The 25,866-nt window shown below is 39.4% G+C and overlaps 2 long non-coding RNA genes across 4 annotated transcripts; both read left to right on the top strand.

Annotated features, from left to right (window-relative positions):
* The first annotated feature begins 948 nt into the window (after window positions 1-948).
* On the top strand, window positions 949-25,835 carry LOC138960930 (uncharacterized). Its single transcript, XR_011454097.1, has 3 exons — window positions 949-1,096; window positions 23,387-23,476; window positions 25,524-25,835. It is a non-coding gene; the product is annotated as an uncharacterized lncRNA (long non-coding RNA).
* LOC138962276 (uncharacterized) lies at window positions 4,576-9,271 on the top strand. 3 transcript variants are annotated; one of them, XR_011454464.1, is made up of 4 exons: window positions 4,576-4,848; window positions 5,385-5,515; window positions 6,227-6,310; window positions 8,213-9,271. It is a non-coding gene; the product is annotated as an uncharacterized lncRNA (long non-coding RNA). The 3 variants fall into 3 exon arrangements; XR_011454465.1 differs by having other exon boundaries at window positions 4,745-4,848; window positions 5,368-5,515; XR_011454463.1 differs by having other exon boundaries at window positions 4,706-5,515.
* Window positions 25,836-25,866: the final 31 nt, after the last annotated feature.

Below are 25,866 nucleotides of genomic sequence, written 5' to 3'. Positions count from 1 at the left end.
TTGTTGCGACGGCTAGCAAGCTTGTTGGGCAACCCCAACGACAGCTGACCAGTCTCTACGAAGCTGCCATTAAGCGGAAAGCTCTCAAAATTGTCCGTGATCCGATCCATCCTCTCAACCCCTGTTTCGAAATTCTCCCTTCAGGTAAACGTTATAAGGTCCCTTTGGCACGCAAAAACCAGTTTAAAAAGTCATTCCTGCCTTCTGCAGTCACCATTTTAAATTCTTCTCGCATCACGTAGAGGCTGGTCGGCTGGGAAAAAAAACCAAACAATGTGTACATGTGAAGGTGTGTGGGAAATATTTGTAATGTGATTACTCGGCTGTGAAACCCAACTCCTGTGATATGAGAGGGTAAATTTACATAGTGCAATATCATATTTGCTTGTATCCCTTTTATGTTTTATGTTTTATGTGTGTCGTCCTATACAATTGTTGTTATAATCGTTTACAGGCAGACAGGGTGTGCCGAAGAAAAATTTCCATTTTTATGTAATATTTTAGTGGACAATAAAGTGCTGTTATTGTTATTGTTATTATTGTTAACCTAGTTATTACGTGGTATTTGGTCGGAGTTCGATTCAACTGAGTGATTCGGGGCCTCCATTTTGTTTTACACAAACTCATGATGATGTTTGACATAGTTTGCTAGTGACGTGTCTTTTTGTGCATGATGTGGTGATCTACCTGATCTAAATTTAGATCCAAAAATAGGTCAAGACCAGCCGGGTCCGAGTACGAAATTAATTCGTAAAAAAATCGCAGTTCTTGACTCTTTGGGTGCAAGTCAATGAAACTTGGTAGTACTTCTAACGGATAGCTGCCTGAGGTATGACTAAAAGCCCCAGGGGCTCCGTGCACCTGGATTTGACAAGTTCAGTACCTTTAAGCCTAGCGCAGGACCGCGCGAGGTGACATGCGACTCATTTCGTGGTGGAGGGTCACATTTATCCCGTTATCAGATCGTTCTGTTTTGCATTAATTTGGTTGTACATCCTGCATTTTTTGCCATAAAAACTCCTATTTGCAGTGATGTCGTATTCTGTGGAACGCGCATACACTTACGGGCAAAGCAGTAACCATCTTTGTTGGAGAGGTAAATCTTGTCATTTACAGTTTTGAAAATTTGATACACTTTCACGTCTTTTGCAAAAGCAAAAACACAACAAAACTGCTGTAGGCCTCTCTCCCTCTCCCTCCTTCTCTCTATATTTTCTATTCTTTTGCAAAAGCAAAAACAAAAAACTGCTCTCTCTCTCTCTCTCTCTCTCTCTCTCTCTCTCTCTCTCTCTCTCTCTCTCTCTCTCTCTCTCTCTCTCTCTCTCTCTTTCTCTCTCTCTCTCTCACTCTCTCTCTCGTGGAGAGAAGACGTGTTTACAAGTGCTCCGCTATTCTTGCGTTTTTGACAGTGATATCGTACACTGTCAGCGCCCATTTTCATATGTGCTTTTTTGTGACGATGTGGACTACACTATGGTGAACTTTTCTATAGCTTTTGTTCACACATGGCGGTGATTTTTGTGGAATTGTGTTTTTCAACTATGCCATCACTGTGCTCTTTGTGAGCGGGCTGCTGGGTCAGCCACGCTTGGCCACGCTTGACCGGCGCCACCACCTGCTCTGGACAGCTCAGCCGCGCCTTATCAGTATCCCATCTTATCTACCATCCCCCCGACTACGCCGTTTCCGTGTGCGCATAGTAAACATGGTCTGGTCTCTGAGGCGTGTGTGTCCGGTCTGCAAGACTCTCTCTTCTCTTCAACTTCATCTTGAGGTGTCATAAGATGATCTCGAGGATGGGCAGTGTAATTATGTGAGTCGCCGCCGGATACATCTTGGGCCTCTCGCCCACAAGCTTTCATGCTTTCTTAATCCTAACCAATTATGTGATTTTATCTCGCTCAAAGGCCACGAGCACTGTGTTATTTTAACTCTGCAGCTTAGTCCCATGGCCCTGCACACTTGTAACTTGCAGGACTGGGTCCCCAGTGTGGACATCAAAAGGGACCCAAATCAGCTAACTTTTACAGTACCTTTAGACTTACTCGCACTCACAAGACAGATTTTATATAAACGATATGGATATGACATTCGTAGCAAGCCTGGTTTTTATGTTGACTGGGTGGACGAAGCCGACAACCCTACCCGTAAGCTAAGTGTTGTAGACAGTTCTGATCTGGAAGACCAACGTGTACTGCCTTCGGAGCTGTTTCGGACCAAAGTACAGGTAAGGCGTGACGGCATTAAATGCATCACCGTCACCCTCTATTACACGACAGGCACAGTTCTGGTGCAAGGGACCAAGTGTAATGTATGGCGAGACGAGGAATTCGATGCCATTGTTTCCTGCATCAAGGCTGTGTCTGCCCTCGATGCAGCCAACAGAAAAGCGTCGATGACGGAGAAGCTGTCAACTATGCGCCTCCCACCCACTTCACACGCCTCCAACGCCTCTTCAGGTCAAACCGCGACCACTAAACCTGCAAGAGCGTCTCGGCGTCTGAAATCTCTCGGTCCCGACAATGCCTCACTCGAGAGTATTAATGAAGACTCTGAGCTCGCTCTTGCACCTTCATTGGACAACTCTTACACTCCACCCCCCTCTACTGCAGCACTCACTGACTCATGTGACATAAGCCCCGAAGGCACAGTGACACCTGTTCTTCCCCAAACTGAACAGAGCTCGACCTCTTCTCCCACATTCCATGGGAGTGTGACCCCATCGGCTGACCTTGTCAAGGCGACGCAAGAAGTCACAATCGTGTCGGACGCAACAAACGCTGAACACTCCTCTTCTCTGCTCGTGGACCACCCTGAACTTCGTGATGAGTTCATGTCCCTCATCGAGACAGCGAAGGCACAAATAAAAAGCGACCTTAAACACCACATTAACACGAAATGCAATAAATTCAACGACACACTAGCAACCATGAGGAAGGAGATGACTGAGCTGAGCAAGCAAAACCATACACTAAAGTCTCAGCTTGGTGACTTGAAAAGGCAAAACCAAAAGCTAGAGAAAGAGGCTGCAAACAGGAAAGAAAAAACAACAACAACAACAACAACAGAGTCACAAACAGCTGTAGAAGCTATACCCGCTCAAGTCGATGCGGGTGTCGAAACGTTCAACAGGTTTGAAGCGCTGAACGATGAGGTGGAAACAAGTTCAGCTCTACCTAAGAGAGTCACTCAGCCTGTACTACAGAATGCACTCTAAATTTTATAACACTTTGAGAACACTGAAAGTGTTTAGGGTGAACACTTAAAGTGTTAGGGTGAACACATTTTTACACTTTTGGAACACAGAAAGTGTTCTCAATGTGTTATCCTGAAGCATCTTCTGCTACCTGAACACTTTTGGAACACATGGTAAACACTTTTTTGCACAGTGGAACACCAGGTGAACACACGTGTTCAACAAGTGTTCCACAAGTGTTCCACTTCGTCTTTTAGTCATGATCCGAATAAAATAATACAATATAGCTATTCTGATGGACACGTGGGGGGATTCGGGGGCTGTGATTGGATGGTCTCACACATCCCTTTTCCGATCATCAAAGCATAACGCTACGAAAGTTGGCCATTTTTGCCGATATCCAAACGATATCGGCAATAACAAAGACGCATGGTTCCGGTTTCTTCCACGTGTATAAAGTACACGCATACCTCGCCAGGCTTGTGTCTGTGGCTAGTCGACAGACGATGCAATTTGCTTTGTGTGTGTTTTTGTTGTTGCTTACTGTACATGACATACATTACGTGTAAAATCCAGTTCTTTAACTGGCAGCAAACCTTGCAAATTTCCAGAAGCTGCAATCTGAAGCGACCTATCTCTGATGTTTGCAGACGATCTCTCCAATCACCAATGTTTAACACAAAATCAGCAAACTCTCCTGTCACATAGAACGTCCATTGTGTAGTGCAATGTTGAAATGAAGTTACCGGTCTGAAACATTTCGTCGTTTCTTCTGAGACAATCCTTGTTCTCTTATCATCTACAGATTTACCGCAGTCTTCACCACGCGAATTCCCAACAGAAGTCAGACTTTCGAACATACAATCTACGTAGGCAAGCATGACATGTACGTCATAACGTCACATGATTCCTAAGATATTGACGTAATGCTAAGCATCCGGTTATCTTGAGTTTTCTCCGTAATACATGTCCGTGGGTTTTTCAATGTTCGGTTATTTCCGTGGCTTCATGCAGAAAGGGAACCGTCGTCTGCAATCAACGACATGGACCATTCTGGTCCTTGTTGCTGACAAAAACATGATTTTAACACAGAATTTAATGTCAGAATAGCTATATAAACGCTATTGTGTTTTCATCGTAGCAATAGGGTCCGATATTTAGACTCGAACAAGTATAATGCGACTCGTCTTCGACTCGTCGGCATTATACTTGTCTCGTCTAAATATCGGGCCCTATTGCTACGCTGAAAACACAATAGCTGTTATTAAAAATATTTGGGCCTTGAGCAGATGCGAACCCGAGATCTTCGCTTATTGCTATGTCAGCGCTCTACCGATTGAGCTACGGAGACTCTTCGGGATTTAGCGTCGCTTAGAGTATATAATTTTTATACCCCCTAGACCGCTGCGGGACGTTTTTTTGTTTTTGTTTTTAATCGTGTTGTGCTTATATTTTTTCATCAAACATTTATTTCATCTGAGACATCTAATAAGCAGTAAGTATTAGCATTTTTATTTTTACAATTTAATAATGTTACTAATTGTCCCATCATGCTTCAGCTGGACCAAAAAAGAACGTTGACACTTTTAGATCTGTGGACCTGTCTGCGTTGTCGCTGCGTTGATTTGGCTCAGGATTTCCGATTGTTATCTGTAAGTTGCTTGCTGAGATTTTGTATTAATTCATCTAAGCTTAGTCACTCGTATTTTTGTTGTAACATGTTCCTGTTACTTGTATCTGTGGACGTTTGAAGACAATTTCTCTAATTTTGCTGTCGCAACGGTTTCAGCTGATCAGTGGACCTTTTACATTAGTTCTGCGTTGGTAAATAAACTCTATTTCAATTTGATGTTGATTTTTTATTCTGGTTGATGTGCTTGGTTTTGTGTTATTGTTATACTTGTATGTCCAGGGGTTCCTTATAATTATAATGGTGGTCCAGTGAACGATACCTTCCGCCTGTGGTCAGAGCAATACATTTGCAGATTTTCGGATTCTTCTTCTTCCTTTGGTTAGACCATAGATGTACGATCTGCACGCTAGATAAAGTGAAGCGGTAGGCTAAAAACAGCATACATTAATGAACAACATTCATCATAATAGTGGCCAGGTTGATTGTGTGCGCAATTTAGAATAATTCTATGCATGCTTGGTTGTATTTGATTTCACAGATCTATCACACTTTCAGGGAACTGGGAAGCCGTTTGAGCTGATGTGCCCATGTGGCGAATCGATGTGGGCGTAACCTGCGCACATTTCTTCTGAATTGCACTGAGGATGAACAGGAGGCACTGAGGCAACCCAGACGTGTTTACCAAGGTACGCATGTCCTGCATTTGCATATAGTGTGTAGTTTTGCAGGGAAATATTGACTTTCAAATTGATCTGATAAGTTTTGTTTGTTTGTTTGCTTAACGCCCAGCCGACTACGAAGGGCCATATCAGGGCGGTGCTGCTTTGACATTTAACGTGCGCCACACACAAGACAGAAGTCGCAGCACAGGCTTCATGTCTCACCTAGTCACATTATTCTGACACCGGACCAACCAGTCCTAGCCCTAACCCCATAATGCCAGACGCCAGGCGGAGCAGCCACTAGATTGCCAATTTTAAAGTTTTAGGTATGACCCGGCCGGGGTTCGAAGCCACGACCTCCCGATCACCGGGCGGACGCCTTACCACTAGGCCAATTGTGCCGGCGGTTGCAGAATCATTGATTATACTATTTGCTGAAATACTCTGTTTCAAAATTAATATCTCCGTGCAAAACACACCAGACAGTCGCCAAACTCATATGTGGACACACACACACACACACACACACACACACACACACACACACACACACACACACACACACACACACACAGCCAGCCCCCTCTCCTTCCACATTTGACAGAAATCTAAATGTTGATACACAGTTTCACAATAAACAAAAGTATGAGAATCAGAACACTTGTCAGTGTTGCTACGATGTGGAACTTCAGTAAAATAGTGTTTGATTTCTTAACATGCATCTTGTGTGTGCAGGAACCATACTGCTTCGCTGAGGCAGTTCACTTTCTGGAGATGGAGCTAACAGTAATGCGACGAAACCTTGTGGATGCACTTCATGTAAGTTTAAGCTTTCTGTGGGATACAGCGCAGTTACATTTTGAGAATGCTGCCTTATTTTGCAGTCTTCTCCTTAAAAGGTGGAAAAAATATACATATTTTTAAGTTCAGTGAGTGCTGAGGCCTGCAATGATAAAATGTTTTCCTGGACTTAGTCTACTCAGAATTTCCATTCGTTATGGTAGAGTAGTGCCGTAAACACTGAGGCCAGCTTTAGTCAAAGCATGGCCAACAGACAACACGCTGCTGATCCGCTTGGATCTGCCATTGCCGCTAACTGTGTATGCAGGGTGCATTCAATATGACACCCTTTTCTTTTGAAAATATTCTCATCGGAGTTTATGATTGGTTTTGACAGTGATCGCTGGCCTCCAATGGTCGCTGACAAGGTGTTTTCCTTCGGTTCACGTAGGTTTAGCTTGAGATCACGTGAGTTAAAAGCGATCCGTTTGTAAGTTTTGGTTAGTTTGATCTAAATAATGAAATATTTTAGAAAATTATGATAGAAATTAGAATGCATTTTATATTAAAGAATGCATTCCATATCATAGAACACATTCTATATTTATAGAATGCATTCTATAAAATAGAAAACATTGTATGATATAGAATGCATTCAATCATACTTGTCATTTGCCCAGAAATGTATTCTATTATAGAATGCATTCTATAACGTCCAACAATGCATTCTTATGATAGAATGCATTCTTATGATAGAATGCATTCTTATGATAGAATGCATTCCATTAAGCGCCACAAAACTTCTACAGGCCAGCTCGGTATGGTCCCTGCTTCGAAAGCAGATCTACAAACACTCTCACACACAGCTCTCTCTGTCTCTCTGTCTGTCTGTCTCTCTCTCTCTCTCTCTCTCTCTCTCTCTCTCTCTCTCTGTCTCTGTCTGTCTGTCTGTCTGTCTCTCTCTCTCTCTCTCTCTCTCTCTCTCTCTCTCTCTCTCTCTCTCTCTCTCTCTCTCTCTCTCTCTCTCTCTCTCTGTGCGTGTGTGTGGCTGTGTGTGTGTGTGTGTGTGTAGTTCTGCTTTTCTTTGCGGGGCTGGCCTGTTGTAGTTTCGGGACATTATGCATATAAATTATAATGCATTTCAGGACGTTAAAGAACGCATTCTATCATAAAAAGCATTTTGGTATTTTGTGTAAATAGAATGCATTTTATCATAGAAGGCAGTATATATAGAATACATTACATAATAAATGATTTCCTTATAATTCATTATTTAGATCAAACCAACAAAACTTAGGTAGTTTCTTTACAAACGGATTACTAGAGGGTGCATTCAATATGACACCCTTTTCTTTAAACTAAAACTCATCGGAGTTCACGATTAATTGCGACAGTGATCTTTGGCTTCCAGTGATTGTTGACAAGGTGTTTTCCCTGGGTTCACATAGGTTAAGAACGAGTTAAGGAAAACGGGCGTGCTCAAGGCCTCGCCACATTAGCAGTACGGTTTACTGCTTACCTTATATAAACAATTTGTAGAGTGCCATTTTCCAGAGTGGCCACGCGCTAATGAAATCCTTGCGAAAGACCTATTTTAATTCTACTTTTTGTTCTTAGGGACAGACTCCTGCTTCAAGAGGGATTACTTTTTACATTCAGTCGTGTGTGCATGTGCGTGCATGCGAGTGTCATTGTGTGTTGGGAAGGTGAGAGCGAATTGGACGTGACGTATTTGTTCTGTTATGTGACCTATGCCCGTTCTGGAATAAAAAAAAGTTTACCTGTAACTGCGATTGTTGGAGATCTGCTGACAGCAAGAAGAAGTCCACTATTAGTTAAGATTTACACTTCAGTGTTATCAATTAAGTACAAACGTTTAACACAAACCTGTTAAGAGTTGGAAATGCATCATGTTCTAAAACTCACTTTTATTTCGAACAGGATGTTCCGGACAGCGAGTTGAAAACTAAACCAAAGACCAAGGGCCTGGAATCCTCCCAACTCTGAAGGGTGTTTTTGTTATCGGACTTTCGTGTGTGAACTTTCAAGATGGGGTTTACCAGAGCTCCGTTCATATTATTTAATAGCAACATATACCGAGCAACAAAAGAAACGCGAAAAAATTCTGCAATGTTTGATTGACAAAATCTCGAACAATTATGGAGTTAGAATTATCAAACCACAACATTTTGATGAAGGCATGTTTGACACAGCTGTTGCGTGAGTATTTTGATGCTGCGATTGTTTCAACACACGGGACAAAACGAAGTTTTGGAGGTCTCGCTCAGTCAGCCTTCATCGCGTTCTCTGGCCACTGATCGGACACTGGTTGCTTCCAGTGATGTTCCTGGTATTGTCAGCGGCTGAATTGAATCGATGTCGAAGACGTTGTGGAAGGAAATTGCGATCTTGTCTTATTGGGGTAATGCGAAAAAATCTACCGCGTTGCATAACTGCAGTGCTTCTAATGTCACCAGAACATTGCAGAAGGTGATAAACTGTTGACACATGCACGTTTAAAGCACATGCCAGCGCTTCTGGATCACCCCCAGCTTTAAATCGACCTGGCATTTTGGTGGTGTCAATCTTGGCATCCTGGCTGTTTCAAAAGTGAGACTGGCAGCAAGCGTGCCATGGTCTCTTTTGGTTGCTAATGCATTAGTGAACACATCTCACATATCAGATTTCTCCTGCTCTACTTGCACGTGCTGCGAGCGCGCATTATGTGTTTTACGATAAACCTGCTTGTCTTGTGTGTTAAAACAGTCACAGCATCAAAATAATCACACAAAAGCAAGGTCAAACATGCCTTCATTAAACTTTTGTAGTTTAATAATTCTAACTCTATAATTGATGAAGATTTTGTCAATCAAACAATGACGAATTTTGTTGCTCGGTATATTATGTGTTCAACAATTCCTACCCCAGACCCGTTTGTTCTGCGACTGCTGCAGACATTTCTTTTTGTCAATTAAAAATGCTTCTTTGCTCACAAAATTTGATTTTAATGTCTTTCTGAATTGTATGACAGTGCAGGATGAAAGTGTTCCAAAAGTGTTCCAAAAGTGTTCTAAAAGTGTTCCAAAAGTGTTCCAAAAGTGTTCCAAAAGTGTTCCAAAAGTGTTCTAAAAGTGTTGACCTGAACACTTTTATGTGTTCAGAAGTGGTTACAGCAGGGTGAACACTTAAAAGTGTTCAGATGTGAACACTTTTGGAACACTTTTGGAACACTTTTGGAACACTTTTGGAACACTTTTTTGTGTATAGAACACTTTTTGTGTTCCAAAAGTGTTCCAAAAGTGTTCTACTAAAAGGGTGTTCAGAAGTGGTTACAGAAAGGGTGTTCAGGAGTGGAACACTTTTGTTTAGAGTGTGGCGCTGACACAAATGAAGAGTCTATCAATATCACACGAGAAAACAAACTGCGTCTATCTGCTGCGAAACTTCAGTCTCCCGACAACTTAAATCCACGGCAGCAGCTGGCAGAGCTCCGAGTAGCTTCTTCAACCACTCGCGTGCTGCTCGGTGACTCGGTGATGAGAACTGTCAGAGAAGAACTCATGTTTCCCGGCAAAGCGTCCCAAAACCTCAGTGTGTCGGGCCTCTGTGTGGACGATTTAACGCACTGGTTGACCAACATTCCACAATCCAAACAGGTTCAACTAGTAATCGTCCACATCGGGGTCAACACTTGCCGACACAACACCATCACAGAGACAGCATGGTCCGGATTGTTCAAGCTCATGAAGAAGGTGTTTCCTGCAGCACGTCTACATGCTTCCTCTCTTGTGCCACCAAAGGGAGAGCACGCTCTGAGCAAGACTGTAGCGACCTCCAATCATTCCCTGGAAAGGGTTTGTGCCAGAGAGTGTGTCTTGTTTACCGACCACACTGACACCTTCCTCACCGCCAGTGGCGCCCCTCGCAAGGCCCTGTACCGGGACGCCCTTCACCCAAGTCGGCAAGGTACCATACGCCTGGCATGCAATCTCAAGTTTGCCGATGTAAAGATTGTGGACAAAGAACAAGATCAACGAGGCCGAGAGAGAAAGGTGACAGAGGGGCCAATCTCACATCGCTACACCGGCCAGCCTGCTGCAACTTCGCAGCGCCGGGGACCTTTGCTGCAGACCCCTCGCGGAACCGGACAGCCGAGTCGCCACCACGACCAGGGACCGGAACTTGTGTTGCGAAACAGTCCAACGCCCTACCCACACCCACCCCCTCACCTAGGGGAGCGAAAGCAGCCGGGCAACACAACCACGACTTCTGCGAAACAGACCAACGATGTCTGCAGACTGCGCCGCTCCAGCGATCAGCAGCACTACAGCCAGTCCCATCAGGCAGTCAGAGAGGGGCCGCCCTACCCTGTGCCTCCATATGTCTGGCAATATGCAGCCCCTTGGTCTCCCCCGCGCCACATGCTTCCTTCATCATTCCCGCTCCAGACACACCATAACACTGTGCCACCCCACCGTGCATACGGTCCCATGCTCCCACATCTTCAACAGTGTTCCCCACCCTCCAGCTACCAGGGCTACTACAAGTACAACTCGGATATGTGTACGCTGGTGTAATGTCACGTGGAGTGTATTTCATAGGTGTGACGACTTATTTTTTGGATTACTCTTACATGTGTGTGTGTGAATAGAATAGAATAGAATAGAATAGAATAGAATAGAATAATCTTTATTGCCATGAAACACACAGTTTATAAGGCACGTAATTAATTAACAAAGAAACTGTAGTAAAAGCAAACATCATCGTTTTTTGAAACATTCGTAAACAAACTGTGCTAGCTGGGTTTGTAGTTTGGGTATTTGTAATATTTGGCTGGTAAGAGTGTATTGGCCTGAATAGGCTATGCTTGATATGAATTTTTCTCTAATGGAAGTATATTTGGTGCATTTATCCAACAAATGTATTTCATCCTCTATCACATTACATTTTTTGCATAATCTGTCATTTACTGGTGTATTTAAATGTCGACCCTTTTCAATTTCTAAATCGTGTGCACTTATTCTTAACTTTGTTAATGCTTTTCTGTGATCTAAATTTTTTACCTCATTGATATAAGATTGCAATTCGTATTTCCTCGAGTCTGTTACTTTTGCGTAGAATTTTAATTTTGAACTTCCTTCAGACTTTTTATTAATCCAGAATTTTATGAATTTGCATTCTAATTTCTCTTGTATGGCTTTTTGTAACTTTTTAGAATTAAATGTAGATTGATTTTGCCAGACATGATTAAATCCTAATTTATCTACTGCTTGTTTTATGAAATGTGACCATGAACTTTCCCGTGACGGATCTAATAGTGATAAATATGCTTGATATATGTAGGAGTCTTTTTTAGTCTCTAGTATATGAGCCCAATATTTTATGCATTGTGATAATATTCTCAATCCTATTGGAAACCGTCCTAGTTCTGCTAGCACTGGAATTTTCATACTTTTCTTATGCGTACCAAGAATGAATCTGCAAAATCTTATATGTGCACTTTCATGAGGGCATTCCTTGGAGATGCAACATTGAAAAAAGGCATCAATGTCGTCAAATATATGTGTATTTTTTATAATGTACGGAAACCATACTTCTGCGCCGTAACAAATAATTGGGGACACTAACAAGTCAAATAAATTTAAAATTGTTTTTGTTTGAACAAGACTATTTCTGAACGCTTTTCGAAGAGAGTAAGCTGCTTTGTTTCCTTGTTTGCTAAGATGCTCCTGGGCAATATTTAAATTTCCATTTTGGTTGAACACTATACCCAAATATTTATACTGGTCTGTTCTTTTGATAATACAATCTCCACATTTAAATATTGTATTCATTTTGGGAAGACTACGACAAAATATTACAATGTTCGTTTTTTCAGTATTTATTTTTAATCCCCATTGTTGACAGTATATATTTAAGTAATCTAATTTTTGTTGCAGACCTAACTTTGATTTGGATAGCATTACTAAATCATCTGCATACATTAAACATGATATTTTTGTTTTTGAGTTTATATCAATGTATGGTGAATCAAAATCAGGTATATTTGTAGTGAAGTCGTTTATGAAAATGTTGAACAGTATAGGACTTAATGTATTTCCTTGATGAACACCTTTTCTGACATGTATACTCATTGGACACTCTTGATTGTATTCAGTTCTAATGAATGAATTTGTATACATATCTTTTATTATATTGAAACAGTATCCTCTTATCCCTAGTGTATATAGTTTAAGTAGAAGTGCTTCGTGCCATACATTATCAAATGCTTTCTGAAAGTCTACAAAACATGCATACATTCTTCCATTTTTTAATTTTAAGAGATCGTCTACAATTTTTTTTAATACGAAAATTTGGTCCGTAGTTCGATATCCTTTTCGGAAGCCTGCCTGTTCTTTCCTAATTATGTTATCATCTTCTAAGAATTTTGAAATCCTTGAATTCATTACTTTGCAGAATAATTTACTAAGATTACTGCTCAAAGTAATACCTCTATAATTGCTTGGGTTAAGAGGGTCTCCCTTCTTATAGATTGGTATGCTTATACTTGATTTCCAATTTTTGGGATAATGTCCAGTAATTAATATTAAATTAAATAACTTTGTTAAAATATGTACAGTTCTATCTAAGCTTGCTTTAATAATCTCATTTGATAGTTTATCTGGTCCTGGTGCTTTTTTGTTTTTCAATGACTTACTTTCAATTTTAATTTCTTTTCCTGTAATTGGGTTATCTAATGTGGGTATATTATATTGATGAGTACTCTGTTTTAGTTCCTCTGACACTTCCTTACTTCTTTGTTCTGAAATATCTGGTTTAGTTCCGATTAAATTTGCTAAGTGATTTAGCCATTTGGTTGGATTTATATTACATTTATTATTATTTCTGTCATTATCACCCATTGATTTTAGGTCTTTTAATGTTTTCCAAAGTTTATTTGGATCATTATTGAATTGGTCATTTAATATTAAAACTAATTTATTTCTATATTCTCTTTTTTGTTTCTTTATTAGAGAATTATATCTTTTACGTACATTATAATATTTTTGACAAAGTGAGCTATTAAATGGATATCTGTTCAAAGCGTTTAATATCGATTTTAATTCTTTTCTTTGTTGATAACAATTTTTGGTAAACCAAACTTTGTTTCTTTTCTTTTTTCGAATATTGATTTTCATTTTAATCTGTTTGTTTAGGCTATTATTTGCAGCATTATTTAATATGTCTGTAAATTTATCTGTGATATTATCAACATTGCTCTCTGTGTAACTGTTTTTGCTTATTACACGGGTTTGTTCTATCTCTAATTCTAAATCTTGTAGTTGTCTATTCATATCGGGAGCACTGAGAGCTTGCATAAGTTTTTCATATGAACTGCTGTCCCATTGGTACGTCTCTTTTATACTTAGTTTTTCATTAATATTGTATGATATATTTTGATTGTGTTGATATCTCATTCTTTTATAAGTATTATCTTTATTTATTAATGGGAGTCTGATTTTCATTTCCAATGGGCAATGATCTGAATATACTTGTAAATTCTTGACCCTCATGCTTATAACGTTCTTAAGAAGGTCATGGGAACATATGAAATAATCTACCACACTACAACCTTGGGGTTGATAACAAGTGAATTTGCCTTGTATGTCTCCTAGTATTCTTCCATTGAGAATGTGTATATTGAAATTATTGCATAAATCAACTAATCGTCTACCAAATTTGTGGATCACCTTATCCATTGAACGTCTGCTAAATATATCATCAGAGGAATAATCAGGGGGCAATGTATATATGTTATTGATATTATCATGTTCTATGTAATCTTTATATTCCCCAGATCTTGCATTGAAATCACCACACAGTACTATTGATCCTTTTGCAGACAAGTCATCAATGTCATTTTCTAGATCCTCCCACATTTGAACTGTATTGTCTTTACCGAATGACGAATGCTCTGGTGGTAAGTACACACATGCGAGAAACACATCATTGTGACCAGTATCTGTCATTATTTGTATCCAAACTATGTTGTGGTTACTTTTGGGTAAAATTTTCACATTGGGTCGAATTGAATCTTTGATAAATAAGGCAATCCCTCCCGATGAGCTTCCTGCTTTCTTTCTTTTGGGTCTAATAAAGTTGATAGGTCTTCCAAATCCTGTTAAAAACAGTGATTGTTCTTCCTCTTTAGTAAGGTGTGTTTCCTCTATAAGTACAATGTCATGTTCTATTAAAGAACTTGAGACTTTCTCTACATGTAACTTGTTGATTAAGCAGCCATCTATTGTTCCTTTTATCCCTTTAATGTTCCAGCTCAATATTGATATTTGTTTGCATTTGTTCATTGTTGTCTATGTATTTTAGTAGGGCTTTCTCTGTCTAAAGCCAATGTATCTGTTGGCCTGCACAACGTATGGTGCGGTCTGTTCTTCTTCAAGTTGCTGTTTCTGGTATCTGTTGTCTTCTCTTTGGTACTCATGCTTGTTGAACTGCCCATTGTACGATGTGTCTTGTTCTGTTTCCAATCTTGAATTCTGGTATGGGGTGTCTCCTCTGTAGTAGGTGTATCTGTCATACTCTCTATTGAAGTAATTCCTGGGTTCTGCCCCATTCTGTGGAGTCGGGTAATGGTTATCTTCTCTGGAGTACCTAGATCTGTTTTGATGCCCACCAAATGATCTCTTTTGACCCTCTCTGAAGTCAGCGTGTCGATTGTACTGCCTGTTGTATGATACATATGTTCGATGTTGATCCCTGTAGTCGGTTTGGTCATCTTCCCTGGAGAACTTCCATTTGTTCCAGTGACCATCAAATGATCTCTTTTGATCCTCTCTGAAGTCAGCATAACGATTGTACTGCTTGTTGTACGGGATATGTTGCCGATGTTGTTGTTGTTCCCTGTAGTAAGTTTGGTTATATTCTCTAGGGTGCAACGATTTGTTCCGATGACTGCCAAATGATCTCTTTTGGTCCTCACTGATATCAGCGTGATCATTGTACTGCTCATTGTACGAAACACGTTGTCGTTGCTGTTGTTGTTGTTCCCTGTAGTCTGTTTGTCTCCATGGCTGGTTTCTCTGGTTCGGAAATGACTCTCTTCTTTTGTGATCTGGTTGTTTGCTCCAAAGAAGGTTTTCTAGATGGTAGCCAATATTTGTCGCGAGGATTCCATCTCCCCTTCTATTCGGGTGTATTCCGTCTCTTTGTAGATGTGCAGCAACATTTGCGTTTCTAATGAAAGAAATGTTCATCTTTGATTGGAATGCAGCTTCCATCTTTGCATTGATAAGGTTCGTGCGAACATTCATGTCCCTTGAGGCTGTTGGAACCACCTGACTTACAATGATCTTCGTTTGGGGAAAATTTTCTTCTGCTGTCTTCACACAGGCTTTCAGTTTTTTTGAGGGTGTTGAGTTGTCTACTTTTGCATCATTCACGCCGACATGAATGAGAATGGCTTCTGGTTTTTGTTTTATTGACTTTATCTCGGCGAGGCAGTCATCAATATTACTTGTTTTCTTTTTTGTGACGTGCAATCCAAAACGGCGACCCATTCTTTCAGGGTCTACTCCATTGAGAATGGAATCATGAAGGATGTACACTGATGGTAGGCCTTGTTCCTTGTTGTTTCCATCCTTTTCTTCTTCTTTTTCTTCCTCACTTGAGTTTTCATCACTTTCGCTGTCTTCTTCTACTGATGACAATGACAATGTCGACAATGATGAGGCTGGCTGTGAAGATGATCTACACGCCTGTGCCGAGTTGGAAGCATTTCCCCTATTTTCTTTGGAGGTATTTTCTCTTATTTTACCTGATGCAAGCGATGTTTTGGTCTTTTGCCGAGACGAGTTTTTTCTCTGAGGTGTTTTTTCTGCCTTGCTATCTTCAAGTGTCATTTCCTCTATTATGACGTCAACTTCTTGTTCTATTTTTCGGGGCTCTGTTGTTATTTTCAGTTTGCCGCTGCCTCCTTTCATTTTCTGCTCTCGACCAGGACTATGAGGTGAGTCTTGTTGTTCTGTGCTTTGATTTTCTTCCCAGTTTTTCTTTCGTTTTTTTGAAGATTCATTGAATGCAGTCAGTAGTGTCTGATTCATGTCCCCCAACATCACTTCATTCTGTGATCGCGTTTCTTCAAATCTCTCGGAGAGATAAACCATGGCACTTTCGAGATGTTGAAGGCCTTTGTGAAGATCTTTGGCCTCATTTGTGAGTTGGTCAAGAGGACCTTTTATTCCATCTGAGTTGGTCGAAGTTTTGCTTTCTGTGGCGAGAACGCTTTCGAATGGAACAACCCTCTCCACTTCTTCCATTATTTTGTCATCCAGCATGATTTCCGTGCAATATTCGCAGGTAAACTTTCGCTGCGTTCGTGCAAATATCGCTATCTGGTAGCCCGGTAATTTGGTATCTCTCCAGAAAACTTTGTTCCTGCAGTCAGAACAGGTCAGTGTTCTTTCTTTTGGATCTTTCTCGTCGTCGTAGCAACCACCGTCGCTCATTTCCTTTCGATCGTCTTGCGTGTTGATGGTGATGTTACTGTTACTGTTAGGGACCGCCGCTGCAGATGAAATCTCCTTCACCTCCGTTTGATCTTCAAAATCTTCCCTTACGTGTCCCTCTCCTTCAAATAAATGTGGGTTTTGAATTCCGGCGAGATCCATTGCTCTTTGAGCCGCGGCTAACGTGTCATAGCTCTTGTGTGTCGCCTTTGGAAAAGAAGTTACAGACTTGCTGGCTTCATTCCAGGTGTCAAATATGCCTATTCGTCGACCCACACTCACGGCGTAATACTTTTTTTCGCTGTTATTTTTCCTTTTCGACTTTTTTGAACGTGCCATATTTCATTTGGTAGGACAGTTTTTGGAGAAATTCCAACCTTCCGCCATCGGAAGTGACGTGAAAAAAAAAAGAAAAAAAAAGTGTGTGTGTGTGTGTGTGTGTGTGTGTGTGTGTGTGTGTGTGTGTGTGTGTGTATGTGTGTGTGTGTGAGCGCATGTGTGTATGAGCGTGTGTGTGTGTGTGTGTGTGTGTGTTTGTGTGTGCGTGCGGTAAGAGAATGCGAGACAATACAGCATTATTGGTGTCATCTGCCATGATGGTAACACTTTGCATACTTTTATGTACGACTGTGCTACTGCACGAACATTTAGTAATTTACCCTTGTGAGGGTGTGAGCATGGTTTCGTGGCCTTTATCCTCCTGATTGAACTTCATATTACCTTCGTTTTTACTGTGCTGTGGTTCAGGCTGTCACAGCAACTCTTTCACAAAGAGACGAGAATCACATTCTTTGTCTTGCGTGAGACAGAGACTCGATGTGTGCGTGCTCCTTTATTGTGCGCCTTTAATCGGACAAGCTTTAGTGACAGCAGTGTGTTCGGACGGTCAAGCGATTCGCCCTTTTCTATCGGATTGAAAGTGACTTCTGTTTCTAAGCGACAAGTGTGTCAACATTGACTCTTGTGTCAACTGCTTTGTGTCAGACTTGTTAAGAGTCTATTACACTAGTTCTGTAGTTTTAGTTTGGTTCTTTATCATTATAAACGGTAACTGTACCGTTTTATTTTTATTTTCCTGTTTCCTAATTGTGCTTGTCTGCTTTTCGATTTTCTACTTGCTTATTGTTTGTTTTCGCTGTTTACCTAGTTTGTCGTCGGAAACAGTTCCTTGTCTCTTTACTAGTTAATTTACGCTTGACGTTGTGTTTCGTAAAGTGTCATATATCATTTTGGTTCCATCACTGTTTTGTATCTCTTCATTATTTTGTTGTCTTGCTTACTGGATAATTAGCTGATTCAGTATCAATAAGTATATTGTTTAATTAAACAAACAAACAAACAAAAAACGCCCCAAAACGCTACTTGAGCTTAAATATGAGTAGCTCTCCTACTACATGGCCAACAAAACAGGGTCTCCGTGTTGGGCACCTGAACATTAACCATGCTATAAATAAAATCAATGATATTTCTACAATGCTGTTAAATACTGGAACAAGTTTTCACATTTTTGGGATCACAGAATCAAGATTAACACCTCAGATTTCGGATTCTGACGTTGTTATTCCAGGTTACAGTACGTTACGCAGAGACCCTCAGCAAAGTAGAGAAACTGGTATACTTTTGTACATAAGTGAATCAATTAGTTATACACGAATAATACACCTTGAGAACTTCGTGGAATCTGTGTGGATTGAAGTTAAGTTGAGAGGAGCACCTCCACTCCTCATAGGATTTTGTTATAGAAATCCCGCAGAGCGAGCAAACTGGTCAGATAACTTTACACAGATGTTAGATGCAGTTCTGCTCGAGTCAAAGGAAACAATTCTGTTGGGAGACTTTAATGTTGATTTGCTTAAACAAAACAAGCAGTGGGTTGATATGATTAACCTCTATAATCTTAAACAAATAGTCAACACTCCCACTAGAGTCACATCATCCAGCAGTACTCTGATAGATCATATCTATGTTACTGATCACCATAATATTGTCGAATGTTGTGTTCCAGCCAATGGTTGCAGCGATCATTTTCCTGTCTGTTTAACATGGTCAAGAAAGGGTGTCAAAATTCCTAAAGTTGGTCACAAGACAATAAAATACCGCTCTTTTTCTCAATTTAACGAAGACACCTTTCTACATGAACTTTGGAATTCCCCACTATCTGATACTTACAATTTTACGGATCCGGACGAAGCCCTAACACATTGGCTTAGTGCCTTCAATGACATATACGATAAACATGCTCCGTGGAGAATAAAGAGAGTTAGGCACATTGTAAAACCTAAATGGTTTGATAATGATTTACAACATGCCATTGACCATCGCGATTTTTTAAAGTCGGTTGGCAAGGAAGAGGAATACAGAGAACAGAGAAATAAGGTAAATTCACTTAAACGAACAAAAAAGATAAAATATTTTCGTGACCTAGCATCAAGTTCAAAGCAAAACTCAAAGAATATATGGAAGGCAATAAATGAACTTACGAATAAAAAGGCTGCCAGTCATCCGAGTTGTATCAAGGACATATCTCCCGATGCTTTAAACACACATTTTTCCAAAATTGCTGAAAATGTGATTAAAAATGACAAGTCCAAATTAAATGATTTGAAAGTTTTAGAAGAATTTTGCAAATCAAAACAAATTTCATGTCAAGCAAAAATTCCCCTTCTTACAGTACCTGAAGTTTTTCACGCACTTACACACCTCAAGCAAACAGGCACCCGGGGGCTCGATGGGCTTGATGGTAGGATTCTTAAATTGTCAGCCCCCGTAATTTCTGAAACACTTACCTACATTTACAATCTCTGTTTAGACAAAAAATATTTTCCAGTCGCCCTGAAACAGGCTAAAGTCATTCCTCTGTTTAAATCAGGTGACAAAAGAGACCCCTCAAATTATAGGCCAATTTCCATTTTGTCTGTGTTATCAAAACCACTGGAAAAGCATATCAACAAACACATCCTAACACATTTCAACCAAAACAACTTATTCCATCCTAAACAATCAGGATTTAGAGCTAAGCATTCCTGCCACACTGCCTTAATCTCTCTTGTTGATCAGTGGTTGGACAAAATAAACGATAATGAATTCTGTGGTGCCATTTTCGTAGACTTTGCAAAAGCCTTTGACGTAATTGATCACACATTATTGCTTAGAAAATTCGGTTTGTATGGCGTCGGATATGATACTATCAATCTTGTTAGTTCATTCCTCTCTGACAGACAACAGACAGTTCTTACAAACACTAGAGCATCGAGCATGCAAGCTGTAGATTACGGTGTACCACAAGGATCGGTATTAGGACCTCTGCTCTTCTCAATATATGTTAATGACCTCCCCCTTTATATTCAACATTTATGTGAACTTTTTGCAGATGATACCACAATTCACTCCAGTAACAAAAATTTAACTCGCTTATCAGAATCCCTCCAAGGAAGTCTAAACCAGCTGACAGAATGGACTGACCTAAATCACATGTCTCTTAACCCAAAGAAAACCAAATATATGATAATTACAACTAGACAAAAACGACAGAATTTTACCTCAACTGGTCCCGATTTAATGATTGACGGCAATATAGTGGAAAAAGTCGACCATCACAAAGTTCTAGGTGTCCACATCGATAACAACCTGTCTTGGTCAACTCACATTGAACAACTTAGTAAATTAGTGTCAAAGAAAGTGTACCTCTTATCTAGAATTAAACACTTCCTTAATTGTCAAGCCAGGAAGTTATTTTTCACTGCTCATATTCAGTCTCTTATTGATTACGCATCCACTCTATGGGACTCTGCAAGTGATAATTCCCTAAAGCTACTCAGCAGATTACACAAAAGAGCGCTAAAAGTAGTATTACTCAAACAGACTACTCTCACCGACTCAGACTACATCAACATAGGGGTCCTACCTCTGAAGTCAAGAATGAATTACAACAAAGGAATAATGATGCATAAAATTATGACAGAAAATGCACCCGAAACCATTTGCTCAAAGTTCTCTTTGAAGAATTCGCACCACTTTATAAAACTAAACACTCCTCTTCCTAGGATAGACCTATTTAAATCAAGTCTTGTTTATTCAGGAAGCAGCCTCTGGAACGCTCTTCCGGACGCCCTGCGGCAATCCACCAACACAGATTCTTTTAGAACCAAATATTCTTTCCATTTAATGAACTCTATGAACAAATAAACTTGATTGGTATGTTTTCTTTGTATACAGTTGTTCATTATCGGAATTATGGTTTATTGTGACAAAATCACGAAGATTTGGCTCTGTAATACATTGTTTTGCTGAGCTAATGTATTGTTGGGTTACTTTCCGTTTATCTTCATTGCTTTACACCCAATTTTGAACACTACCTTATGATCTACAATGCTTCTACATAATGCGCTTCATGTACATAAACTTATATGTTCTACCATTAATGTTTTTATGTAACCTTTTTTTCCCTAGTCATAGTTATAGTAAAATAGTTTAGTCCCTCTTTAGGGCGAGGGCCAGATGCAAAAAAGCATACCTATGCTTATTCTTGTCACCCTCGAAAAATAAAGATTTGTCATTGTCATTGTCATTGTCTCTCTCTCTCTCAATCTCTCTCTCTCTCTTTCTCTCTCTCTCTCTCTCTCTCTATCTATCTATCTCTCTCTCTCTCAATCTCTCTCTCTTTCTCTCTCTCTCTCTATCTCTCTATCTATCTATCTATCTATCTATCTATCTCTCTCTCTCTCTCTCTCTCTCTCTCTCTCTCTCTCTCTTTCTCTCTCTCACGTTATTATAGCTAGTGTTTTTGTTAGTTTTAACCTGATTACAAATTCTTAGTTAATTAGTTATTCGTTTGGCTGTTTAATACATGTTATATAAATATAATAATGGTAATGTATAATGTCATGTATGTCTAAAAGGGACAGGTTGGAAGATTAGGCATCGCCTAAAACCTTTATCCCTTTGTATTAAAGTTTTGAATCTGAATCTGAATCTGAATCTGAATCTCTCTTGTTTGATTGTTATTTTGCTGAACATTTTGTACTAGTGTTAACGGATGTGTAGCTGATTTGAGCAACTTAATTCTCAAAATGAAAGGTTTAACTGTGTCAATGTAATTATGTAATTTTTGAGTTCTCCTTATATAATTCCTTAAATGCACATTGTGTTGCAATCCATACAATGTAATTCTGTATCTTATATGATTGAATTTTTATTTTTTATGTCCGTTTGTCTTTATGTGTTGTATAAAGGACAGGTTGGAAGAATAGGCTTTGCCTAAAACCTTTATCCTTTTGTAATAAAGTTCTGAGTCTGAGTCTGAGTCTGAGTCTGAGTCTCTCTCTCTCTCTCTCTCTCTCTCTCTCTCTCTCTCTCTCTCTCTCTCTCTCTCTCTCTCTCTCTCTCTCTCTCTCTCTCTCTCTCATATTATCTGGAGCAATTATGTGGAACGCCATTCCAAATATAATTAAATTACGAATTCATGAAACTTCATTCAAGGAATATTACATGCTGTTTCTTTTACAAAACTTATAAGAAATATTATCAAGCAGCTGGCAAAATATAACTGTACTCTCTGATTATATTGAAAAACATGATTATATATAATTCATGAAGGAATTTTTTTGTTTTTGTTTTGTTGGTACAAACACATATTTCTCTGTTATATAATATAATTTTCAAGCATTGCTAAAGAATCCTAATGCATCTTAAAATGTCTTATTGATTGGTAGACATGTTAATTATGGTAAATATGTCATTTGTACTATAGTTAAACTTATCTTTTATTTCTTCTTGTTTGTTACCCCTAAATGGGCGAGGGCCGGATGAAAAGAAGCATGTATGCATTGCTTATTCTGTCACCCTCGTAAAATAAATTTCAATTCAATTCAATTCAATTCTCTCTCTCTCTCTCTCTCTCTCTCTCTCTCTCTCTCTCTCTCTCTCTCTCTCTCTCTCTCTCTCTCTCTCTCTCTCTCTCTCTCTCTCTCTCTCTCTCCCTCCTTCCCTCCTTCTTTCTTTAGATAAGGAGTTGTTATTTCCAATATTCATTTAGCAGTGTATCTGTTTTCTTAGCCTATTTCAATCCTTTGTTTATAGCCGTTTGAGTGCACATATTTATTTCTAAATTAATGCATTGTTAAAACGTTTTCATTGTTGTTGTTGTTGTTGTTGTTGTTGTTGTTGTTGTTGTTGTTGTTGTTTGTTGTTTGTTGTTTGTTGTTTTTGTTGTTGTTGTTTTTGTTGTTGTTGTTGTTGTTGTTGTTGTTGTTGTTGTTCTCAGGTTTTGAATTGAATTTCCAAAAATGTGGGTACTGGCGTCTGTACATTAAAAAACTCGAAATATCCAACTAGAAAAATAAAATTAATTTGTTGCGTTTTTTTTTAAGTTGTCTAGTATCCTCTGTTTAATACATTACTTTAAAATCTAATTTCATAAAACATGTTAGACATACACGGTTTAATTTGCGCAATGTCAGATTTGACGTCTGTCAATGCGCCAATGAGGATGAAAAAAAAGGTCTTAACTTTTCAACAAGGATTGTAGCTCATTTGAGTCTCTTTTAAAAAAGATAATGAAACCACGGTTATTTGACCATTGTAAAATTATCAATTTTCACATTGTGTCATCCAGAAAGTACAGCAGCTGTCAGGATGAAGTATTACCTGTGTGTCCTCGTGGTTCTGGCTGTCATCTGCGCTGTTTATATGGCAACGGCAAAAGGTAGGTATTTTTAATTATTAGTACTACTTCTACTACTAATAATAATACGAATATTTGTAACGCGCACATATCTCACCAACAGGCGACTCAAGGCGCACATACACTCATTCACACACACGGAGACTTAAAGTCACACACACACCATCCTCTGTACTGTGCGATTTGTATTATTTTTAGATTATTATTTACACGGATTTAAATGTGTGTTTTATGTTTGTTCCCTCTGTTTCTATATTTAAAAAAAATTTGATTAAAGAAAAATTTATTATAGTGCTGTTGGAACAATAAAATGCGGTCCTTCACAAAATGCCTACAATAAGCGTGCAAGAAAATAAATAAAGATGAATGTTGAAATTTTCTTTTTTTAAAAACTACAAAAACCAAGGACGTCTGTTTAACAGTACTAAGTGGACCTCTTCTAAAGCCTGTCTTACACTGTGCCGAATATCCTTGCGATTATGAAAATGTTGTATTCGGCACACACAAAAAGGGACGAATGGACAGAAACAATATTGACAATTTGAAGCAATCCTTGCGAATGTCTTACGAATGGTTGCGAGTGCTTGCGAATTTCTACCGATCATTGCGAATGCACACGAATCCACGTACGAATTTCTTGCGAATTTCTTACGAATGTTGCGAGTGACCGTACAAATGTTGCGAGTGCTTGTAAACACTTTCCGAATAAAGCTATTACGCAATTTGCATTGTTCGTAAGGAATTCGCAACCATTCACAAGATGTTCGCAAGGACAATACCTAACGAATGGTTGCAAATGCCTTGCGAGCGCTACGAATACATTGCGATGATTACGAATGGCTTGCGCATACGTACGAGTACGTTGCGAAAAAGTTAAGAATATGCCTTTCTTGCGAATATTGCGAATAGTATGAGCATGTTGCTAATGTTCGCAACAATACACAAATGGTAGCGAATGGTTAAGAATATTTTACGAATGTCTTGCGACCATGTCCCGATCATTACGAATTATTGGCGAATTCTATTCGCAAGGGCCATTCGGCACAGTGTAAGTATTAGAAAAACAACGTTTCAAATCATCTTAATATGCAGGATGAACATCTAAATTTCATGAAGAGGAAAGACTACTTCCGAAGAGCTAGATGTTTTGCATCCACTTCCCACAGTAAGACCAAGGGTTGGCAATGATTCCAATGAATGTTCCTATGGTTTGTTTGACTCACAAAGTCAGGGAAAAAAACAATCCCGAAAAGGTCCGATGTTTGATTTATTACCCATTTAGGTTCACATTACTCGCTGGGCCAATTAATATAGTCATCGAGGCGTCGGATCCTGTTTAGATACGGCCGAGTTTGAAACCATGAGCCCAGTCACAGCGGAACAGAATCCAATAAGTCAGTTTCATACAACGCATGGAATTCTAAATTTAGGTAGTAATATTCGCCCCCTTTAAAAGTTCATGATGTTCTCGGAAGAAAAAGTCTCCGAATAAAATGTTCATGGAATCAGCTTGACACTGTCATCTATTTTCTGAAAATCCATGCATTTGTTGTCATGTTCTGAATAGTTTGGGTCTATGGACAATTTTCATTCGCGGAAGCTGTTCTGTTTATGAACTCAGGAGTCTGAATATTCATTTCGCAGTTTTTTTAACTAACTTTTGCGAGGCCCCTTATATTCCATTCTTTGTTTAGTTTGTGTTTGTGTTTGTGTTTGTTTGTTTGTTTGTTTCTTTGTTTGTTTCTTTGTTTCTTTCTTTCTTTGGTTGGTTATTTGGTTGGTTGGTTGGTTGGTTGGTTGGTTGGTTGGTTGGTTGGTTGGTTGGTTGGTTAATTTTTCAAATTACTTTTTTGAGATTGTCAGGAGAAACCTTTTTTTTTTAATTGATTAAGAATACTTTCTTTAAACTTGTAAACAACGTAAATCGTTAAAAGTTCACAAATTCGGCAAAATGGATACAAGGAACTTACCCATACCAGTTAATTTTATTATTATTGTAAATATGTTTCAATCAAATCAAATAATGCAATACCATCGTACTACTGGAATCTTTTCTTCTGTTACAGAGAGGAAAATTTAGCCAGAGAGACTGAGGCAGTGAGGAACATCGTCAAACGGTCCAATGTGTGTGGTTGTCCCGGCAGCCACTGTTTCGATGGCGGACGCTGCGTGTGTATCTGCAAGGGTGCACAACAAATGCAGGCTTTGGAAGTGTCGCACCAACAGGAATCTCTTCCCTTGGCATGAAACAGCCTGATAAATAAATTAACACAAACAATTGTGTTATCCTTATGAGAAAAATGTTACGGGTAAATATGATCCACGAAAATTTGATCGCCGAATTAAAGACCGTAGAACAACAATAAACTGTGGCATTCCAGGACGTGCTTGTGTGTGTGTGTTGTGTGTGG

This window comes from Littorina saxatilis, linkage group LG3 (genome assembly GCF_037325665.1).
Source record: "Littorina saxatilis isolate snail1 linkage group LG3, US_GU_Lsax_2.0, whole genome shotgun sequence".
Lineage (NCBI taxonomy): Eukaryota > Metazoa > Mollusca > Gastropoda > Littorinimorpha > Littorinidae > Littorina > Littorina saxatilis.
This window is presented reverse-complemented; position numbering and strand designations above follow the sequence as displayed.